This window comes from Salmo salar, chromosome ssa05 (assembly GCF_905237065.1).
Source record: "Salmo salar chromosome ssa05, Ssal_v3.1, whole genome shotgun sequence".
Taxonomy (NCBI): Eukaryota; Metazoa; Chordata; class Actinopteri; order Salmoniformes; family Salmonidae; genus Salmo; species Salmo salar.
In genome coordinates, this window is record NC_059446.1 from 65,837,369 (window position 1) to 65,861,007 (window position 23,639).

Genomic DNA, 23,639 nt, shown 5'->3' on the forward strand with positions numbered 1-23,639 from the left:
ATTCCTTGAGCTTCTTGTCTCTGTTTATTGAAGACTGAGGATCTTTGCTGTAATGTGACACTTCCTACGGCTCCCATAGGCTCTCAGAACCCGGGAAAAAGCTGAATGATATCGAGGCAGCCCCTGGCTGAAACACATTATCGCCTTTGGCAAGTGGCCGATCAGAGGACAATGGGCTTAGGCGCGTGCACGAGTCAACCCCATGCTTTATTTTCTTTCGTCTTTTTACCTAAACACAGATTCCCGGTTGGAATATTATCGCTTTTTACGAGAAAAATGGCATAAAAATTGATTTTAAACAGCGGTTGACATGCTTCGAAGTACGGTAATGGAATATTTAGAATTTTTTTGTCACGAAATGCGTCGTGCTCGTCACCCTTCTTTACCATTCGGATAGTGTCTTGAACGCACGAACAAAACGCCGCTATTTGGATATAACTATGGATTATTTTGAACCAAACCAACATTTGTTATTGAAGTAGAAGTCCTGGGAGTGCATTCTGACGAAGAACACCAAAGGTAATAACATTTTTCTTATAGTAAATCGGACTTTGGTGAGTGCTAAACTTGCTGGGTGTCTAAATAGCTAGCCCGTGATGCCGGGCTATCTACTGAGAATATTGCAAAATGTGCTTTCACCGAAAAGCTATTTTAAAATCGGACATATCGAGTGCATAGAGGAGTTCTGTATCTATAATTCTTAAAATAATTGTTATGCTTTTTGTGAACGTTTATCGTGAGTAATTTAGTAAATTCACCGGCAGTGTTCGGTGGGAATGCTAGTCACATGCTAGTCACATGCTAATGTAAAAAGCTGTTTTTTGATATAAATATGAACTTGATTGAACAAAACATGCATGTATTGTGTAACATAATGTCCTAGGGTTGTCATCTGATGAAGATCATCAAAGGTTAGTGCTACATTTAGCTGTGGTTTGGGTTTATGTGACATTATATGCTAGCTTGAAAAATGGGTGTCTGATTATTTCTGGCTGGGTACTCTGCTGACATTCTAATGTTTTGCTTTCGTTGTAAAGCCTTTTTGAAATCGGACAGTGTGGTTAGATTAAACAACCAGAGTTCGAATCACAGACAGCATCATGATTTATGAAATCTCATTCTAACAATGGGGCGTGCTCATTATAAACTCAGCAAAAAAAGAAATGTCCTCTCACTGTCAACTGCGTTTATTTTTAGCAAACTTTCAGGCTAGGGTACTTTTTCCCAATATCCGCCTCACTGACGTGCCCAAGTAAACTGCCTGTTACTCAGGCCCTGAAGCCAGGATATGCATATAATTGGTACCATTGGATAGCAAACACTTTGAAGTTTGAAGAAATGTTAAAATAATGTATGAGACTATAACACAATAGATATGGTAGTTGGAAATCCAAAGAAAAACCAACCGGAATTAATCTTTTTGGAGAGCTCATGCTCTTACAATGGAAAGTATAGGGGCATATCCAAATCCAGCTACCAGATTGCAATTCCTATGGCTTCCACTAGATGTGAACAGTCTTTGTTCAAGGTTTCAGGCTTGTTTCTTCCAAAATGAGGAAGAATAGGCGTTTTAGTACTGGGATACAGACTTGGAAATTCGTGTATGTGTGCGACGAAGAGGACGTACGCCTGCTAATATTGCTTTCCTATTGAACATACTTCTCTCCGTATAAAATATTATAGTTTAATTACATTTTAGGGTATCTGAGGATTAAATTGAATTGTATTTTGACTTGTTTTAAGAAAGTTTAGCGGTAGCTTTTTGGATTCCTTTCCCTGCAAGTTGAATGAATGGATTACTCAAATCGATGGCGCCAACTAAACAGACTTTTTGGGATATAAAGAAGGATTTTATCTAACAAAACGACACTACATGTTGTAGCGGGGACCCTTTGGATGACAAATCAGAGGAAGATTTTCAAAAAGTAAGTAAATATGTGTGAATTTATGAAACCTGTGTTGGTGGAAAAATGTTTTGATGCGGGACGCCTAGCCTTAGGTTAACATGTGTAAATATTTGTATAAACATAACAAGATTCAACAACTGAGACATAAACTGAACAAGTTCCACAGACATGTGACTAACAGAAATGGAATAATGTGTCCCTGAACAAAGGGGGGGGGGTCAAAAGTAACAGTCAGCATCTGGTGTGGCTACCAGCTGCATTAAGTACTGAAGTGCATGTCCTCCTCATGGATTGCACCAGATTTGCAAGTTCTTGCTGTGAGATGTTACCCCACTCTTCCACCAAGGTCCCTGCAAGTTCTCAGACATTTCTGGGGGGAATGGCCTTAGCCCTCACTTTCCGATCCAATAGTTCCCAGACGTGCACAATTGGATTGAGATCCGGGCTCTTCGCTGGCCATGGCAGAACACAGACATTCCTGTCTTGCAGGAAATCATGCACAGAACGAGCAGTATGGTTGGTGGCATTGTCATGCTGGAGGGTCATGTCAGGATGAGCCTGCAGGAAGGGTACCACATGAGGGAGGAGGAAGTTATCCATGTATTGCACAGCGTTGAGATTGCCTGCAATGACAACAAGCTCAGTCCGGTGATGCTGTGACACACCGCCCCAGACCATAACGGACCCTCCACCTTTAAATCGATCTCGCTCCAGAGTACAGGCCTCGGTGTAACGCTCATTCCTTCGACGATAAACGTGAATCGGACCATCACCCCTGGTGAGACAAAACCGCGACTCGTCAGTGAAGAGCACTTTAAGCCAGTCCTGTCTGATCCAGCGACGGTGGGCTTGTGTCCGTGGACGACGTTGTTGCCAGTGATGTCTGGTGAGGACCTGCCTTACAACAGGCCTACAAGCCCTCAGTTCAGCCTCTCTCAGCCTATTGCAGTCTGAGCACTGATGGAGGGATTGTGCGTTCCTGGGCAGTTGTTGTTGCCATCCTGTACCTGTCCCGCAGGTGTGATGTTTGGATGTACCGATCCTGTGCAGGTGTTGTTACACGTGGTTTACCACTGCGAGAATGATCAGCTGTCCATCCTGTCTCCCTGTTGCGCTGTCTTAGGCGTCTCACAGTGCAGACATTGCAATTTATTGCCCTGGCCACATCTGTTGTCCTCATGCCACCTTGCAGCATGCCTAAGGCACGTTCACGCAGATGAGCAGGGACCCTGGGCATCTTTCTTTTGGTGTTTACAGAGTCAGTAGAAAGGCCACTTTAGTGTCCTAAGTTTTCATAACTGTGATCTTAATTGACTACCGTCTGTTAGCTCTTATTGTCTTAACGACCGTTCCACAGGTCCATGTTCATTAATTGTCATAGGTTCATTAAACAAGCATGGGAAACAGTGTTTAAACCCTTTACAATGAAGATCTGTGATGTTATTTGCATTTTTATGAATGATATTGAAAGACAGGGTCCTGAAAAATGGATGTTTCTTTTTTTGCTGAGTTTAAATACATTATGATTTAGTTTCGGTATCAGACTTACTTTTCTTATGATTCCGTTTGCAGAGCATACAGGCTGGCAGCTTATCGCCAGTTCACCCTATGGGCACAAGGGAGAATTGGATGAGGTGTACGGCGTGTCATCTCTGCGCATGTTGTCTCTTCCACAAGGGACGCAAACCCAGAATCAAGTGGCATCGACATAGGGTTTGAGTTCGAATAAAACCAGTTAATTTAGTAAATCTAGCCTGCTGTAATTTTTTCCAAGACATAGGCCTAATGCCTGCACCTTATGTAAAAATAGTATTAGTTAGCTTGTCCACTATAACAACAGGTTCAACCATAACCAAATAAACTTGCTTTGAAGATAAAACTACTTCCAGTGCCACTAATCCCGTGTCCCTGTTGCTAGAGTAGTGACGTCAACTAGCTTTGGCTGCCATCTATTGGAAAGGAATTGTAACTACACTGAGCAGCTAGTTGTCAGAGTCAAAGGATTCTTTAATAATATATGCCATTTAGCAGACACCTTTATCTAAAGCGACATGGCTACATGGTTGAGGAAATAGATCATATTAACAGGATTACAAAAATACATAGTCAATTACAGGGTTATTAAGGTGTTTTTACAAGTTCCAATGAAACAGGAAGAGGATTCACATGAAAGGCTTGTCAGTAACGAGTAATGCTGCTACACACTACACACCACTACACACTACACCTCTCGCTCTACAGCTCCATCTGACATCTGTGCTGTGTGTGTGTGTGTGTGTGTGTGTGTGTGTGTGTGTGTGTGTGTGTGTGTGTGTGTGTGTGTGTGTGTGTGTGTGTGTGTGTGTGTGTGTGTGTGTGTGTGTGTGTGTGTTTGTTAAAGTTAAGACAAGCCTCAAATGCCAAAGGTCACACTCCCTAATGATGTGTAGAAACGGACACAACTTAAAGAGCTCTGCAGACACACACACACACACACACACACACACACACACACACACACACACACACACACACACACACACACCACACACACACACCATCTGAAATCTTCAAGTCGTATATGATCAGGTCGGTAACAGTCCCCCTGGTGCCTGGTGGTCAGTCTCACTCCCTCCCACTGAGGCCGTCTTAGTCACAGTGATGTCCACAGACCTAATGCTTTATTGTGGCCCTGTCAGACACTTTTAGTTAGCCATGTGGCTTCACTAGCTCAACGCAGACGACAGGACAAACGAGAATCTCCAAAGAGCAAACCGCTATCTCTGACCTTTAACACCAATATAAACCCACATGAAACACTTTTAGAATTCTGTAGTAAACTGTAGAATACTATACTAACCACTGCAGTATCCCTCGATCATGTGTCTTACTTCCTATAAAATGTTGTAGTATACTGTAGAATACTACAGTAAATACTACAGTATTATCTGCAAAATAAAACTGTAGTAAATACTACAGTAATTTCCGCAAAAAAACTATAGTTTGCAAAAACACAACACTTTTTTAACTATAGTAAATACTACAGTATTTAATTTGCATATACCCTGCCCATATCCCTCCCCTATATCACAAATTGTGACACCCATAAGTGAGAAACCTACAAACCTACTCGTATAGACCATATATTATATTCTCTACAGGTTATAAAAAAGAACAGAAGTTCTGAACTATCCATTCAGACCCCATTCCTACCTACCTACATGTTATGGAAAATGTTCTCTTTTATACTGAACAAAAATATAAACGCAACATGCAACTATTTCAAAGATTTTGATGATTTACAGTTCATATAAGGAAATCTGTCAACTGAAATAAATACAATAGGCCCTAATCTATGGATTTCACATGATTGGGCAGGGGCGCAGCCATGGGTGGGCCTGGAAGGGCATAGACCCACCCACTTGGGAGCCAGGCCCAGCCAATCAGAATCCGTTTTACCCCACAAAAGGTCTTTATTATCTTGATGAAGGATAAAATGTTCACTAACAGGGATATAAACAAATTTGTACACAAAATGTGAGAGTAATGAGATTTTTGTGTTTATGGAACATCATTTCTGGGATCAGCTCATGAAACACGGGAACAGAACTTTACATGTTGCGTTTATATTTTTGTTCAGTGTAGTATTTCTCCAGTAGGTTTCCTGAAAGAGAAAGCCTCCACGTCTATGTCAAAGATAATAAAACAAAAACACTATAGTAAATACTACAGTAATGTCCACAAAAACAGTGCATTAAATACTAACAGTATACTACAGTCTGCAAAAACACTACAGTAAGTACTACAGTATAGTTCAATCCACAAAACATTACATTAATTACTATAATATATACAAAAGTTTTCTTTTAATACAGTTTTTATATTCTAGTTAACTGTAAATAGTACATTATACCACAGTAAAATACTATAGTATTCACTGTATCGGTTTTGTGGACTCTTTTAATCTAATTTCCTCAAATATTCATAATTCTCCTCTGATAGATCGAAGGGACGCAGTACCTGGGGCTCGCAATTCTGGGAAGCGACCAGAGTATTATTGTTGTTTCATGATGGAGTGCCCGGGTTCGAAAATGTGTCTATTGCCAGTTAGATAATGGGCTATTTTAGTCCGGGCCATGAATCTTTCATGTCGTTATGTTGTGTGATGGGGGTTTCTGTGGACAGGCTGGCTCCCGGGGTAGGGGTGAGGGTGGAGAGGGAAGGGAGGGATGGGTGCTCAGGCACCGAAATGGTGTACATGATGGAAGCCCTACCTGTGATATTTCAGAATAGAGACGTATAGTGCTGACACCACTGATGAGTACATACTACAGTATACGACCAGACAGTATAGGCTGGAACTTTAATCAGTCTTTTAATAGACATGCTGACTGCAGGAAGGGCAGTACTGAGGCTACTGTTATACCTACTCCTCCAGTATCATCATTGTAGGAGACCATATTTGTCTTTCTCACAGGAGGTAGTACAGAGATGTGTGGTTTTAATGAGTGTTCCCTACCATTCAACTAGCACATTTCTGTCTTGATCACATGCCTTAGGCTCTGAATCCCATTTGCTAACATAGTACACACACACACACACACACACACACACACACACACACACACACACACACACACACACACACACACACACACACACACACACACACACACACACACACACACACTGTTAGTGGGCTCACACATCACTGTTTATGGATTTGGATATGTGACATTTTGTTGCTCTTTAAGAAGCGAGGGATGGGTGGGTGTGAGAGATGGAAAGAGACAGGGGGAGACGGCCTGAGAGGAGTCAGGAAGCGTCTTGAGGAGAGGAGAGACATTTATCCATATGTCAGTGATAAGAGGCATCCTGTCAGAGCAGAGCGGCCCGCCCGTACACCCTGACGCATAAACATCCTCCGTCGACTGTGTGCCCGACAGTTCACGTGCAGCGATCAATGCCAGCCCCTGAGTGGTAAAGTAATCATTGATAATAAGCATGGCCTGCTCCTCTTTCATATTCCTTCTTGTATCTGTCAGGAGCTGATTTGCAGGCTGTGTTGGCTGTGTTGTAAAGAGGCCTGGGTGGCTGAGAAGAGGAAACAGACAGACAGGCAGACATCAGGGTAAATAGCTGCTTATTACTGATCCCCAGCCTGCACTCGCCGGTTTGCAATGCATGTGAAAGCCTTAATGTGACTGCAGTGAATGCATATATAGTCCTAAAGAGACAAACACATACAGTAACAATAACCTGCTAGCAAACACACAAATAAACACAATTGAACTTTCTGTCCTTAAATAATCAGGCTGTCCTGATTCCCTAATAAAGGTACTCAGGAAAAATACAATATACCATACCATAGTTCTTTTTAGGTGGATTTATATATAGACATACAAAGAGGGATATAAAGACAGCGTGACCATAAGGAAGATGAAACCAGTTCAAGATGAAGGAAGGACAAAGCTAAAATTAAGACAGAGAGAAAATCCTAGAAGGCAACGCCTTCTATTTCCTTGGAAAGGACAGATTTCCATTTAAGTTTAGAGTTGAAAGCGGACCATCCAGTCTTTGATGTTGGCGCCTCACAAAGGTACTGAGCCAAATCTTCCAATGTCCTTTAATAGCTTGTGTGTCATTCCAGAAAGTTGTTCCCTCAGTTCTGCCCAGATTCACACCCCCTTATCTAGGGTTGTGTCCCAATAATATTTCCTTTCTCCTGAAGTGTGCATCACTACTTCTTACAAATCTAAAGAAATTGGATTGGTGGAGGTATGGGCTAGTGGAAGTTTCAAAGTTTCCACTATATTTCTTATACCAGTAATTTCCTTTCAAATCAGTAAAGGGAAGTGAAAACGGGCACACTTTGGGAGGAAGGAGAGATAATTGGGAAAGCAATATAGCGGAAAATAGGTGGTGCCTTTGTCTTCACCAGGGCTGAGGATATAGATGGAGAGCATCCATTGGCTGAGGATGTAGATGGAGGGCATCCATTAGCTGAGGAAGTAGATGGATGGCATCCATTAGCTGAGGATATAGATGGAGGGCATCCATTAGCTGAGGATGTAGATGGAGGGCATCCATTAGCTGAGGAAGTAGATGGATGGCATCCATTAGCTGAGGATATAGATGGAGGGCATCCATTAGCTGAGGATGAATATGGAGGGCATCCATTAGCTGAGGATATAGATGGATGGCATCCATTAGCTGAGGATATAGAGGGAGGGCATCCATTAGCTGAGGATGTAGATGGAGGGCATCCATTAGCTGAGGATGTAGATGGAGGGCATCCATTAGCTGAGGATGTACAGGGAGGGCATCCATTAGCTGAGGATGTAGATGGAGGGCATCCATTAGCTGAGGAAGTAGATGGATGGCATCCATTAGCTGAGGATATAGATGGAGGGCATCCATTAGCTAAGGATGTAGATGGAGGGCATCCATTAGCTAAGGATGTAGATGGAGGGCATCCATTAGCTGAGGATATAGATGGAGGGCATCCATTACCTGAGGATATAGAGGGAGGGCATCCATTAGCTGAGGATGTAGATGGAGGGCATCCATTAGCTGAGGATGTAGATGGAGGGCATCCATTAGCTGAGGATGTACAGGGAGGGCATCCATTAGCTGAGGATGTAGATGGAGGGCATCCATTAGCTGAGGAAGTAGATGGATGGCATCCATTAGCTGAGGATATAGCTGGAGGGCATCCATTAGCTGAGGATGTAGATGGAGGGCATCCATTAGCTGAGGATATAGATGGAGGGCATCCATTACCTGAGGATATAGAGGGAGGGCATCCATTAGCTGAGGATGTAGATGGAGGGCATCCATTAGCTGAGGATATAGATGGAGGGCATCCATTGGCTGAGGATATAGATGGAGGGCATCCATTAGCTGAGGATATAGATGGAGAGCATCCATTAGCTGAGGATGTAGAGGGAGGGCATCCATTAGCTGAGGATATAGATGGAGAGCATCCATTAGCTGAGGATGTACAGGGAGGGCATCCATTGGCTGAGGATGAATATGGAGGGCATCCATTAGCTGAGGATATAGATGGAGGGCATCCATTAGCTGAGGATATAGAGGGAGGGCATCCATTAGCTGAGGATGTAGATGGAGGGCATCCATTAGCTGAGGATGTAGAGGGAGGGCATCCATTAGCTGAGGATGTACAGGGAGGGCATCCATTAGCTGAGGATGTAGATGGAGGGCATCCATTAGCTGAGGAAGTAGATGGATGGCATCCATTAGCTGAGGATATAGATGGAGGGCATCCATTAGCTGAGGATGTAGATGGAGGGCATCCATTAGCTGAGGATATAGATGGAGGGCATCCATTAGCTGAGGATGAATATGGAGGGCATCCATTAGCTGAGGATATAGATGGATGGCATCCATTAGCTGAGGATATAGAGGGAGGGCATCCATTAGCTGAGGATGTAGATGGAGGGCATCCATTAGCTGAGGAAGTAGATGGATGGCATCCATTAGCTGAGGATATAGATGGAGGGCATCCATTAGCTGAGGATGTAGATGGAGGGCATCCATTAGCTGAGGATGTAGATGGAGGGCATCCATTAGCTGAGGATATAGATGGAGGGCATCCATTGGCTGAGGATATAGATGGAGGGCATCCATTAGCTGAGGATATAGATGGAGAGCATCCATTAGCTGAGGATGTAGAGGGAGGGCATCCATTAGCTGAGGATATAGATGGAGAGCATCCATTAGCTGAGGATGTACAGGGAGGGCATCCATTGGCTGAGGATGAATATGGAGGGCATCCATTAGCTGAGGATATAGATGGAGGGCATCCATTAGCTGAGGATATAGAGGGAGGGCATCCATTAGCTGAGGATGTAGATGGAGGGCATCCATTAGCTGAGGATGTAGATGGAGGGCATCCATTAGCTGAGGATGTACAGGGAGGGCATCCATTAGCTGAGGATGTAGATGGAGGGCATCCATTAGCTGAGGAAGTAGATTGATGGCATCCATTAGCTGAGGATATAGATGGAGGGCATCCATTAGCTGAGGATGTAGATGGAGGGCATCCATTAGCTGAGGATATAGATGGAGGGCATCCATTAGCTGAGGATATAGAGGGAGGGCATCCATTAGCTGAGGATGTAGATGGAGGGCATCCATTAGCTGAGGATATAGATGGAGGGCATCCATTGGCTGAGGATATAGATGGAGGGCATCCATTAGCTGAGGATATAGATGGAGAGCATCCATTAGCTGAGGATATAGATGGAGGGCATCCATTAGCTGAGGATGTAGAGGGAGAGCATCCATTAGCTGAGGAAGTAGATGGAGGGCATCCATTAGCTGAGGATGTAGATGGAGAGCATCCATTAGCTGAGGATGTAGAGGGAGGGCATCCATTAGCTGAGGATGTAGATGGAGGGCATCCATTAGCTGAGGAAGTAGTTGGAGGGCATACATTAGCTGAGGATATAGATGGAGGGCATCCATTAGCTGAGGATGTAGATGGAGGGCATCCATTAGCTGAGGATGTAGAGGGAGGGCATCCATTGGCTGAGTAGAAATGGAGATCGAGCACCCTGATGTAAGGAGATGTAAAGGGAAAGCCATTGTGTTCACAAAAAAAACAGCAATATGTTTTGCAGCAGCCTACAGCCTATTAGAAAGCCTTTAACATCTTACCACAGACGCCTGGGTGATTCACGGGGCCCCTAGGAGCCATAAACCATTGGTTTATATCCTTCTACCTGAGCCGCGGACACAGAGGAGAGAGGAGATAATGATGTACTATTTCTGCCACTTAGCCAATGTTTTAATACAGAGATAAAGATGGATAGGGAACAAATAGTCAGCATCTTTGTTTTAAGTAGCTATATGATTCTAGGCTGTCATCATTAATTCAGACAGTAGCGGGAGGGAGAATTTAGTACCTGGGATTAGCAAACTTCTCACTCTCTCTGGTCCAAGTTGTATGGGCTCAAGCAAGGTGAGGCCAGACAATAGCATGAAAAAAACCTCATGACTTTCACAGCTATCCAAATAATAACTTCACACCAACAATCTTACAATGACAACCTCATACAGTAATGGTGCTTCTCAGTCAATTAGTTAGTTGACTATATGTAACGTCTTGTCTGTAGTGTGGCGGAAAGAAGCGCAGGAAGCAGCGAACACTGTGTGGTAATTTTAATGGAACCACCAGTACAAAATAAAAGGTCTCCCAACAACAGGGAAAAATACAATAGACAAACACAGTCGAACAAACGCAGTCGACACACAGAAAAACAATCCCGCACAATAGGGTGCGGGCCAGCTGAACTAAATAGCCCTCTTAATTGCCTAACTCAGGGCAGGTGAGAAAACATAAAAAAAGGGAAAAACAAAAAGGGAATCGGTGGTAGCTAATAGGCCGGTGACGACGACCGCCGAGCGCCACCCGAGCAGGAGGGGGCGCCACCGTCGGTAGGAATCGTGACAGTACCCCCCTCCCGACGCGCGGCCCCTGCAGCGCGCCGACACCGGCCTCGAGGCCGACCCGGAGGACGAGGCGCAGGGCGATCCGGACGGAGGCGGTGGAACTCCTTCAACATGGATGGGTCCAAGACGTCCTCCGCCGGCACCCAGCACCTCTCCTCCGGACCGTACCCCTCCCAGTCCACAAGGTACTGCAGGCCCCCGCCCGGCGTCTCGAGTCCAGAATGGCCCTTACGCTGTACGCCGGGGACCCCCGATGTCCAGGGGGGTGGAGGGACCTCCGGCACCTCATCTTCTTGTAGGGGACCAGCCACCACCGGCCTGAGGAGAGACACATGAAACGAGGGGTTAATACGGTAATAGGAAGGGAGTTGCAACCGATAACACACCTCGTTTATCCTCCTCAGGACTTTGAAGGGCCCCACACACTGCGGCCCCAGCTTCCGGCAGGGCACGCGGAGAGACAGGTTCCGGGTCGAGAGCCAGACCCTGTCACCCGGTGCGAACACCGGCGCCTCACTGCGGTGGCGGTCAGCACTCCTTTTCTGCCTAGCACTGGCCTCCTTCAGTGAGTCCTGTACTGCTTTCCAGGTCTCCTTGGAGTGCTGAACCCAGTCCTCCACCGCAGGAGCCTCGGTCTGGCTCTGGTGCCATGGGGCCAGGACCGGCTGGTACCCTAGCACACACTGGAAGGGTGACATGTTAGTAGAGGAGTGGCGAAGTGAGTTCTGGGCTAACTCTGCCCAAGGAATATACCTCGCCCACTCCCCTGGCCGGTCCCGGCAATACGACCTCAGGAACCTGCCCACCTCCTGGTTCACCCTCTCCGCCTGCCCATTGCTCTCGGGGTGATAACCGGAGGTTAAACTGACCGAGACCCCCAGCCGCTCCATAAACGCCTTCCAGACCCTGGATGTGAACTGGGAACCCCGATCAGAGACAATATCCTCCGGCACCCCGTAGTGCCGGAAGACGTGGGTAAATAGGGCCTCCGCAGTCTGCAGGGCCGTAGGGAGACCGGGCAAGGGGAGGAGACGGCAGGACTTAGAAAACCGATCCACAACCACCAGAATCGCAGTGTTCCCCTGAGAGGGGGGAAGATCTGTCAGGAAGTCGATAGACAGGTGCGACCATGGCCGTTGCGGAACGGGGAGGGGCTGTAACTTCCCTCTCGGTAAATGCCTAGGAGCCTTACTCTGGGCACAGACCGAACAGGAAGAGACATATGACCTCACGTCCTTAGCCAAGGTGGGCCACCAATACTTCCCCCTTAGACTCCGCCCCGTCCTCTCTACACCAGGATGACCCGCCGCAGGTAGCGTGTGCGCCCACCGAATCAACCGATCGCGAACATCGAGCGGCACATACATGCGCCCCACGGGCACCTGCGCAGGCGCAGGATCCAACACCAGTGCCCGCTCGATGTCCGCGTCCACCTCCCACACCACTGGTGCCACCAGCCTAGACGCTGGAATGATGGGAGTTGGATCGATGGGGCGGTCATCCGTGTCATACAGACGGGACAGCGCGTCGGCTTTAGTATTAAGGGAACCCGGTCTATATGAGATGGTAAACCTAAACCGGGCGAAGAACATGGCCCACCTTGCCTGACGTGGATTCAGTCTCCTCGCTGCCCGGATGTACTCCAGGTTTCGGTGGTCGGTCCAGATGAGAAAGGGGTGCTTAGCCCCCTCAAGCCAGTGTCGCCACACCCTCAAGGCTTTGACTACCGCTAGCAACTCCCTGTCCCCCACATCGTAGTTACGCTCCGCCGAACTGAGCTTCCCTGAGAAGAAAGCGCAGGGGCGGAGTTTCGGTGGCGCACCCGAGCGCTGTGATAGCACGGCACCCACCCCAGCCTCGGATGCGTCCACCTCTACTACGAACGCTAAAGACGGGTCCGGGTGCGCCAACACGGGCGCGTCGGTGAACAGGGTCTTCAACTTCTTGAAGGCTCCGTCCGCCTCCGTCGACCATCTCAAACGCGCCGGCCCCCCTTCAGCAGTGAGGTAATGGGAGCCGCTACCTGGCCAAACCCCGGATAAACCTCCGGTAGTAGTTGGCAAAGCCCAAGAACCGCTGCACTTCCTTCACCGTGGTTGGAGTCGGCCAATTACGCACGGCCTTAACGCGGTCACACTCCATCACCACCCCCGTGGTGGAAATGCGATAACCCAGAAAGGAGACGGCTCGTTTGAAAAACTCACACTTCTCAGCCTTAACGTATAGGTCATGCTCCAGCAGTCTACCAAGCACCCTGCGCACCAGGGACACATGCGCCGGAGCGGGTGGCGGAATATATCAGAATGTCATCGATATAGACAATCACGCCCTGCCCGTGCAGGTCCCTGAGAATCTCGTCAACAAAGGATTGAAAGACGGCTGGAGCATTTTTCAACCCATACGGCATGACGAGGTACTCATAATGGCCTGATGTGGTACTAAAGGCGGTTTTCCACTCATCTCCCTTCTTGATACGCACCAGGTTATATGCGCTCCTGAGATCCAATTTTGTGAAGAACTGTGCTCCGTGAAATGATTCCACCGCCGTAGCGATAAGAGGTAGTGGGTAACTAAACCCCACCGTGATCGCGTTTAGACCTCTATAATCAATGCACGGACGCAGACCTCCCTCCTTTTTCTTCACAAAAAGAAACTCGAGGAAGCGGGTGAGATGGAGGGCCGAATGTACCCCTGTCCCAAGGATTCCGTGACGTATGTCTCCATAGCCGCCGTCTCCTCTTGTGACAAGGGGTACACGTGACTCCTGGGAAGCGCAGCGTTAACCTGGAGATCTATCGCACAATCCCCTTGTCGATGAGGTGGTAATTTAGTCGCTCTCTTTTTACAAAAAACGATCGCCAAATCGGCGTATTCAGGGGGAATGCGCACGGTGGACACCTGGTCTGGACTCTCCACCGACGTGGCACCTATGGAAACTCCTAGACACCTCCCTGAACACTCCTCCGACCACCCCTGGAGAACCCCCTGTTTCCATGAAATGAGGGGATTGTGACCAGCCAGCCAGGGGACCCCCAGCACCACTGGAAACGCAGGTGAATCAATAAGGAAAAAGTTAATGCTTTCCTTATGATTCCCCAGCGTTACCATGTCCAGCGGCACCGTAGACTCCCTGACTAGCCCTGACCCTAATGGTCGGCTATCTAAGGAGTGCACGGGGAAGGGGGAATCTATCAGCACCCGTGGAATGCCCAGCTTAATGGCAAGTCCACGGTCCATAAAGTTCCCAGCTGCGCCTGAATCGACTAGCGCCCTATGCTGGGAAGAGGGAAAAAATTTAGAAAATGAAACAGGCAAAAACACATGACCAACAGGGGGTTCTGGGCGAATCTGGTGCTGACTCACCTGAGGTGACCGAGAAGTGTTCTGCCTGCCTTCTCGACTCCCAGACTGGCTCCTCCAGCACCGGTCGGCCGTGTGTCCTCTCCGACCACAGCTGGTGCAGGAGGAGCCACCTCCTCCGGTGCCCCTTGGCACGGCCCCCCTACCTCCATAGGGGTAGGGGCGGGGGTGCACGGGGGTGGAACGGGCAGGACCCTCTCCGAACGCCCGCGGGCAGCCAGCAAATTGTCCAACCGTATGGACATGTCAATGAGTTCGTCCAGGGATAGATTGGTGTCCCTACAGGCCAGCTCCCTGCGGACGTCCGCCCGGAGACTACACCGGTAGTGGTCTATGAGGGCCCTGTCATTCCACCCCGCTCCAGCAGCCAAGGTCCTAAACTCCAGCGCGAAGTCTTGAGCGCTCCTCGTCTCCTGCCTGAGGTGGAACAGCCGTTCACCCGCCGCTTTACCTTCGGGGGGGTGGTCGAAAACAGCCCGAAAGCGGCGGGTGAACTCTGGGTAGTGGTCCCTCGCCGAGTCTGGAGCGTTCCAGACCGCATTAGCCAACTCCAGAGCTCGGCCCGTCAGGCAGGAAACGAGGGCACTTACGCTCTCCTCTCCTGTAGGAGCAGGTCTGACGGTGGCCAGGTACAACTCGAGCTGGAGAAGAAACCCCTTGCACCCAGCCGCCGTCCCATCGTACTCCCTCGGGAGTGCCAGGCGAAGCGCGCCAGAGCCAGACGTCGTAGAAGGAGGAGATGGTTGTATCGGGGGGGGGGTGTAGGTGGAGAGAGGATACCACTCCTCTCCCATCGTTCCATCCTCTCCATCATCTGGTCCATGGCGGATCCGATGCGATGCAGGACCGATGTGTTGTGCTGGACACGTTCCTCCATTGAGGGTAGTGGAGTGCCCGCTGCTCCCGCTGATTCCATGCTCCTTCTGGTGGTGCGGGATTCTGTAACGTCTTGTCTGTAGTGTGGCGGAAAGAAGCGCAGGAAGCAGCGAACACTGTGTGGTAATTTTAATGGAACCACCAGTACAAAATAAAAGGTCTCCCAACAACAGGGAAAAATACAATAGACAAACACAGTCGAACAAACGCAGTCGACACACAGAAAAACAATCCCGCACAATAGGGTGCGGGCCAGCTGAACTAAATAGCCCTCTTAATTGCCTAACTCAGGGCAGGTGAGAAAACATAAAAAAAGGGAAAAACAAAAAGGGAATCGGTGGTAGCTAATAGGCCGGTGACGACGACCGCCGAGCGCCACCCGAGCAGGAGGGGGCGCCACCGTCGGTAGGAATCGTGACACTATAGCAGTGTTTCCCAGCTGATTCAAATAATCAAAGCATAATGATGAGTTGATTATTTGAATCAGCTGTGTAGTGCTAGTGCAAAAAACTAAATGTGCACCCCTTGGGGTCCCCAGGTCCGAGTTCCGGAAACACTGGACTGTAGGACCCTTCCTAGCTAGCACATAATGTTCTAAGAACCATATGTTTCTTAAAGCTTGGTGAGAGCATTGTCATATGGTTATTTTGCATACAACCTTCCCACAACTTTCTGGAAATGGGTCATGATAGTTGCTTGGCTTTTGAACATTCTCAGCACATTTAAGAAACTTGACAACATTTTTTCTTGGTATTTCATTACTTTAACAGAATGTTTCCTAAAAGTTCAAACACGGTTACATTTAATTACAATTTTGGTAATGTTCTAGGAACGTTCTCCAACTGGTTTGACATTGGGAATGTTCTCAAATAGTTCAGAGAATGTTAAGAAACAACATTCTTCTGTGGGAATTTCAGTGCATCAGCATAACATTTCCTACAGGTTTCCTCATGGTTCTATTTAAAGTCATGTTCTCAAATTGTTCCAAGAATGTTAAAAAACAATGTTCTTCTGTGGGAATTTCAGTACTTCAGCATAACGTTTCTTATGTTTATTTATGGTTTTATTTAAAGTCATGTTCTCATTGTTCAGAGAACGTTAAGAAAACTTTCCATAAAAACCCAATGTAAACTATTGTAATGTTCAGGGAACGTTCTAAGAATGTTATTGAAAAACATACATTCCATTCTCAGAATGTGAAAACTTTCCATAAAAACCACAAGAAAACATTAAAGTTAAGAGAACATTCAAAGAATGTTATTTAAAAACATATACATTATGTTCTCAGCATCAACAAAACTCTCTTTATCCTCTATCTTGTTAATTGTGTTCAGGTGTGCTGGCTGTGCCCACTAATTGGCCACACCTGATGTAATGAGTGCTTGTTTCCTTTGAAAAGGGGTCTGTTTGATATGCATACAAAGACATGGCATGCTTGCTCCATCCAGAACAGAAGGTTAAAGGCTGGAATCTCACTGATGCGTGTCAGAATAAAAAATAAATGTGTTTGCATAATTAATGCCTAAGGAAATTAATTTCCATGTGTCCTATATGTGCTTCGAGTTCAAAAAAGTTAACCCAACAGAAGATAGCAGTGTTATTAATTTCAGGATCTGAAATGATGTACCCAAATCTAACTGCCTGAAGCTCAGAACCTGAAGCAAGGATATGCATATTTTTGATACCATTTGAAAAGAAAACTTTGAAGTTTGTGGAAATGTGAAATGACTGTAGGGGAATATCTATTTTTGTTTTGTTCCATCATCTTTGAAATAAGTGCAAGAGAAAGGCTATACATTAAGATAGGAGCCTAGGTGTAATTTAGATTTTGCCCACCAGATGGCAGCAGTGTGTGTGCAAAGTTTCAGACTGATCTAGTGAAGAATTACCTCACTACACAATATTCTGCATCAAGTCTGCCAGGAGTTTGCCCAAATGTTGCGAATTGGTCAATTTATACATTTTCAAGTACATAACTACAGTGAGGGAAAAAAGTATTTGATCCTCTGCTGATTTTGTATGTTTGCCCACTGACAAAGAAATGATCAGTCTATAATTTTAATGGTAGGTTTATTTGAACAGTGAGAGACAGAATAACAACAAAAAAAATCCAGAAAAACGCATGTCAAAAATGTTATAAATTGATTTGCATTTTAATGAGGGAAATAAGTATTTGACCCCCTCTCAATCAGAAGTAAAATCTTTGAAATTGTTGCATGGATAACATCAAGGCGGTGACCCGATCCTGTAGGTTCATGCTCTACAACATTCGCAGAGTACGACCCTGCCTCACACAGGAAGCGGCGCAGGTCCTAATCCAGGCACTTCTCATCTCCCGTCTGGATTACTGCAACTCGCTGTTGGCGGGGCTCCCTGCCTGTGCCATCAAACCCCTACAACTCATCCAGAACGCCGCAGCCCGTCTGGTGTTCAACCTTCCCAAGTTCTCTCACGTCACCCCGCTCCTCCGCACACTCCACTGGCTTCCAGTTGAAGCTCGCATCTGCTACAAGACCATGGTGCTTGCCTACGGAGCTGTGAGGGGAACGGCACCTCCATACCTTCAGGCTCTGATCAGTCCCTACACCCAAACAAGGGCACTGCGTTCATCCACCTCTGGCCTGCTCGCCGCCCTACCTCTGCGGAAGCACAGTTCCCGCTCAGCCCAGTCAAAACTGTTCGCTGCTCTGGCACCCCAATGGTGGAACAAGCTCCCTCACGATGCCAGGACAGCGGAGTCAATCACCACCTTCCGGAGACACCTGAAACCCCACCTCTTTAAGGAATACCTGGGATAGGATTAAGTAATCCTTCTAACCCACCCTACCCCAAAAATATATAGATGTACTATTGTAAAGTGGTTGTTCCACTGGATATCATAAGGTGAATGCACCAATTTGTAAGTCGCTCTGGATAAGAGCGTCTGCTAAATGACGTAAATGTAAATGTATATTATTTTTCAGTATAATTTAAAATGGTTAACACTTTAGACCCCAACAGAATTCTAGAATGCTACTGTAGATTACTGAGAATTTTCAAGATGAAGCTCATTTTCTCACACATTTCAAACAAACGGACATAGCTCAAAACAAAGAACAAATGACAATTACAAGTTAACTTACTTTTAAAGAGCACAACCTCTTCTTTAATATGACACCACATTCATGTAAATAGGAATAATGCTAATTTTGTCTTCCATCAAAAAATTATTGACACTCAAAACAACAAAAAAACCTAGAGTATTTAAATTGTAGTAAATTTGACTTAAATTACTCTCTCAAAATGTACCAAGTATAATATATATTTTTTTACATGTATTTATTTCACCTTTATTTAATACCAGGTAGGCAAGTTGAGAACAAGTTCTCATTTACAACTGCGACCTGGCCAAGATAAAGCAAAGCAGTTCGACACATACAACAACACAGAGTTACACATGGAGTAAAACAAACATACAGTCAATAATACAGTAGAAAAATAAGTCTATATACAATGTGAGCAAATGTGCTGAGATAAGGGAGGTAAAGGCAATAAATAGGCCATGAACTAAATACAATATAGCAAGTAAAACACTGGAATGGTAGATTTGCAGTGGATGAATGTGCAAAGTAGAAATAATGGGGTGCAAAGGAGTAAAATAAATAAATAAATACAGTAGGGGAAGAGGTAGTTGTTTGGGCTATTTATAGATGGAGTATGTACAGGTGCAGTGATCTGTGAGCTGCTCTGACAGCTGGTGCTTAAAGCTAGTGAGGGAGACAAGTGTTTCCTAGTTTCAGAGATTTTTGTAGTTCATTCCATTCATTGGCAGCAGAGAACTGGAATATATTATACTTATAAATATTTTTGACATATAAATACATTTTTTCTGTCCAAAATGTGGCAAGAGTGTAAGGTTCTTTATTTATTTTCTTAGTCAACCTTGTGTTCTGTTTTGTTGTGTTTTTGAACGTAGCCCTGTTTCTTTGTGTTCTTGAACATAGCCCTGTCTTTCATTTTTGTTCATTGATTTCACCGGTGTTAGTTACTCACCTGGTCTCATCAGCTCCTTATTTAGTTCAGGTCATTCTGCTTGTGTCTTTGTGAGGTATTCTTCATTTTTACTCTACCAAGCCTTTTCCTAGCTCGTTTCTGAGAACCAGTGATAGCCTTCAGTCCTAGTTTTGATTCACCTGCCTGTTTACCTACCTGTGTATGACCATTGCCTGCCTGTGACCACGATTCCTGTCTTCTGTGAAGGCAAAATAAACACTGTATGTGTGAATCTACACCTTTTTCTCCCTGAGTGTTCATTACAAAGAGAACAATATTCAGAAAGTATTTCAAAACCCACACAAAGTAGACTATGTGATTGACAACGATTCTTACTAAATTCCCAATCTGGCCCTCACACCATCACGGTCACCTAATCATCTCCAGCTTACAATTGACTCATTGACCCTTCTCTCCCCTGTAACTATTCCCCAGGTTGTTGCTGTAAATGAGAATGTGTTCTTAGTAAACTTACCTGGTGGAATAAGGGTTAAATAAATAAAAATACAATTCTGTAACAATGTAAAAATGCAAACAACTATTCAGAGACTATTTCAAAATGTAGATAACCTCTCAATTAGATTTAGTACCAGGCCTGACACAACACAGAAATAGTAGTCTACTTTGACAGTTCAGTGAATGCAACTAATATTAGATAGAGACAGATAAAGAGAGAAGACAACACAACGGTTCAGAGACAATAAAAGATTTGTAGGACTAATTCACGTTTCACACTGTCACTTCAGTGTTTGCATTTATCCTACAACATGTCATGGAACATCTGGAAGCCCTGCCCCATCATGCAAAGTGGCACAGAACACGTAGAGCACCCAACGGAGGTTTCTACACATCGCCCCCTCTTTCCCCTGCGTCCACTCCGGATGCACACCACACACCCTCTCTTGCGCCCTTCAAACTTCACCTGCTTTTAAATGAGTTACAATTCAATCTAGAAGACCTGGTGCCACACTCCTGGCTCCCCTCTTCCTGCCGCTGTAGCCATATCACAAAGTGAATGCACATGCTGCATTTTGAATGCCTTCAGGGACCAGCACCTGCGGTTTCTGGGAAGAGGCCTTTGCAGGTTCACTTACACAATGTACACATTTATGATGGCAATGTTGAGCATCCCCCAAAACCCACACTTCCACCATTTTCTGCCTGTGCGTCCAACATTGTAATAGCTCCTCAGTTGGTCAAGATGGTCAACCCCGCCCATTTTCTTGTTGTAATCCATTACAAGCTCTGGAACAGATATACATTCCTACCACTTTTAAAAACAACTCCAAAACCACATACCACTGTCAATTTAGGCCCAGGCTGTGTGGTACAAGGGTGAATGGTGGGACTTGGGGCAGACACACTCCATGGAAACGTAGGCTCCCCTCTCGGGTATGCTCTCCCTCTTCCTCCTCTCCCTCTGCTTCCTTCTCTCCCGAGTGGTGCAGCAGTCTAAGGCACTGCATCTCAGTCCCTGGTTCGATTCAAGGCTGTATCACAACCATCCGTGATTGGGAGTCCAATAGGGCGGCGCACAATTGGCCCAGCGTCATCTGGGTTAGGTTTTGGCCGGGGTAGGCCGTCATTGTAAATAAGAATTTGTTCTCCCTCCTCCTCTTCCTCTCCATGTTCCTCTACCTCCAATCTCCTCTCGCTCCACTCCTCCCTCCTTGTTCCACATCTCTATCCTCCAATCATCTCTAACTCCTCTTCCTACCTGCCTTCTGCTGCTGAGACTCTCCACATCACTTCCCTCACTTTCACTGACCTAGAGGAACAGAGTAATAGAGGGAGAGGAGAGCAGCAACAAATAGGATACAATTGTGGTCAGGAAAATATTATATTTTTATTTAATGTTTTACTCTCTCCCTCTCTGTCCTCCAATCAACTCTTGTTTTCTTTCCTGACAAACTAACTACAAAGTTTGCCAATGTTAGCTGATTAGTTACGAATCTGGGACAGTTTCCAAATGAATTGCACCGGTAGAAACAGGATAAAAAAAGCTACTTGTTAGCTGGCAGTGTAAACAAATTTCCAACTCCTCAAATGAGCGTCACTGTGCAGGCATCTACTACAGTAACACGACAGCTAAGCTGTGATATAATAGGAAAATTAGGTAATGTATAGCCTATGAATATCTGCACCTAGCAAACATGACAAACCATAATGTAAGCGCAACAGATAAAATCAAATTACTTTAGCCTTCATTTCGTTGGCTAGTTAGCTGGTGGTCTGTATGGCTAGCTAGTCAAAGTGAGAGCTGAGGTTGACACTTTGTGAGCGCAGCCCTAATTTACTGTTACACACAGTTTTTCTTGCCTGACAGACTAACTAGTTAGCTAGCTATAGCAAGCATCTTGGGCCATTTCCATATTCATTACATTGCTATGAAGAAGACAAGACAAAACTAGTTAGCTGACTATATACAGCTAAACACTGCAGCTATTTCCATGAGGCAGAGATTAATCATTTGAGTTCCACCGCTGATGTGCTCGCCTGTACCAACCAAGTTATCATGACATGATTTGCTAATCTGAGAGCTATTCCCCAGCATCAAACATCGACAACACTAAACATATATCTGCTGTTTACTTATTTAATTCACCTCGACATTATCGCTTTTCAATATGCAAGGACATGTCCAAATCCGTATCATCAAACATCGACAACACTAAACATATATCTGCCTCATTAAATATATAACATATATAGATACAGCCTCCTTCACAATGAAAAGTCACGTCTGCGCTGTCATTTTGAGTAACGAAGTAAAAGAAAATCAAGTCAAAATGACAGCATACCCTATTTTTGGTTTAAACAGCGATGTGAATACGACAACAGGTTGTTAGCAAGTTCATTTTGTGATATTGACACAGATATTACTGTTAGAAAAACAAGGCTGTTTGCGGCCGCTATAGTAATTTAAGGAAAGGAGGTCGACATCCGGTATTGGTTCTAAAGGGTTAAATAGAGAGAAATGACATGACTTCAAACCCACGTCTCAAACCGCACTAAAGGTAATTACAAATAGCCCTAAAATCGAATGACTTGAGAAACAGAGAGAACAGAAACAGATAGGACAGACAGAAAACGTTTTACGTGAATGTAATCTATTTAAAACCTTGTGCTGTATTGTCCAACTGGTCGGCTGGAGCTGTAGCTCTCTGGTCTGGCATCAGGACAAGCTAATCATGTCTGAGTGCAGCGAACGGAGCAGAGCCTCGCATGATTAAGATTCATCAGGGTGGAACAGCGAGAGCAAATTATCAGAGCAAATCTTGGAGGGTTCAAAAAACCATACATCCCTGAGTGTCTGGAGAGGGAGAATAAAACCTATTCTTTCTCTTCTTTATTCCTCTCATCAAGGATGTCTTACAGGACGAGACCCTGAATTTCTGACTATAGATTTAAAGTACTGACGTAACATCTGTCCTTGCTCAAGAAGATGGTTTGTAAAATGATGCAATCCTAGAAGCTGGCAATGGAGTTATATGATTTGTATACGACACGCCATATCTCTCTTTGGAGGTTGCGTTGGATTTGTATTATAAGGCATATTATAGACAGAGCTTTGATAAAATCAACGCAAGTAAAGGTATTGTGTTTGGAAAAGCATTGTGTTGCTGGATCTGGGGTCCTTAACAGGCAGACAAATAGGTACTTCAGTGGAACATATTATTGCACATGTTTAATAATGGGCACTTGTTGTCATTGTCATTGTTCGGTGGATAACATAGTTCAGTTTTCCCCATTACTCCTTGTCAGTTGTCTGCAATCTCAAACAATGGAGGATCCTTGCCCTAGGTGTATTACTGGAGAAAATACCTTTATTGCGACCCTTGTGCTCTCAAGTATAGTACATTAAAAGAAGGGCTCTTTACTTTAGAGGCCTATGTACTAGAGAGAAGCCTTTCCAATATAGCACTTCAAACCACGTCCTCACAGCCTTTCCCTCTGCAAAAAACTATTAACATTCTAGCCGACGTTGACCAAAAAAGTGATAACTGC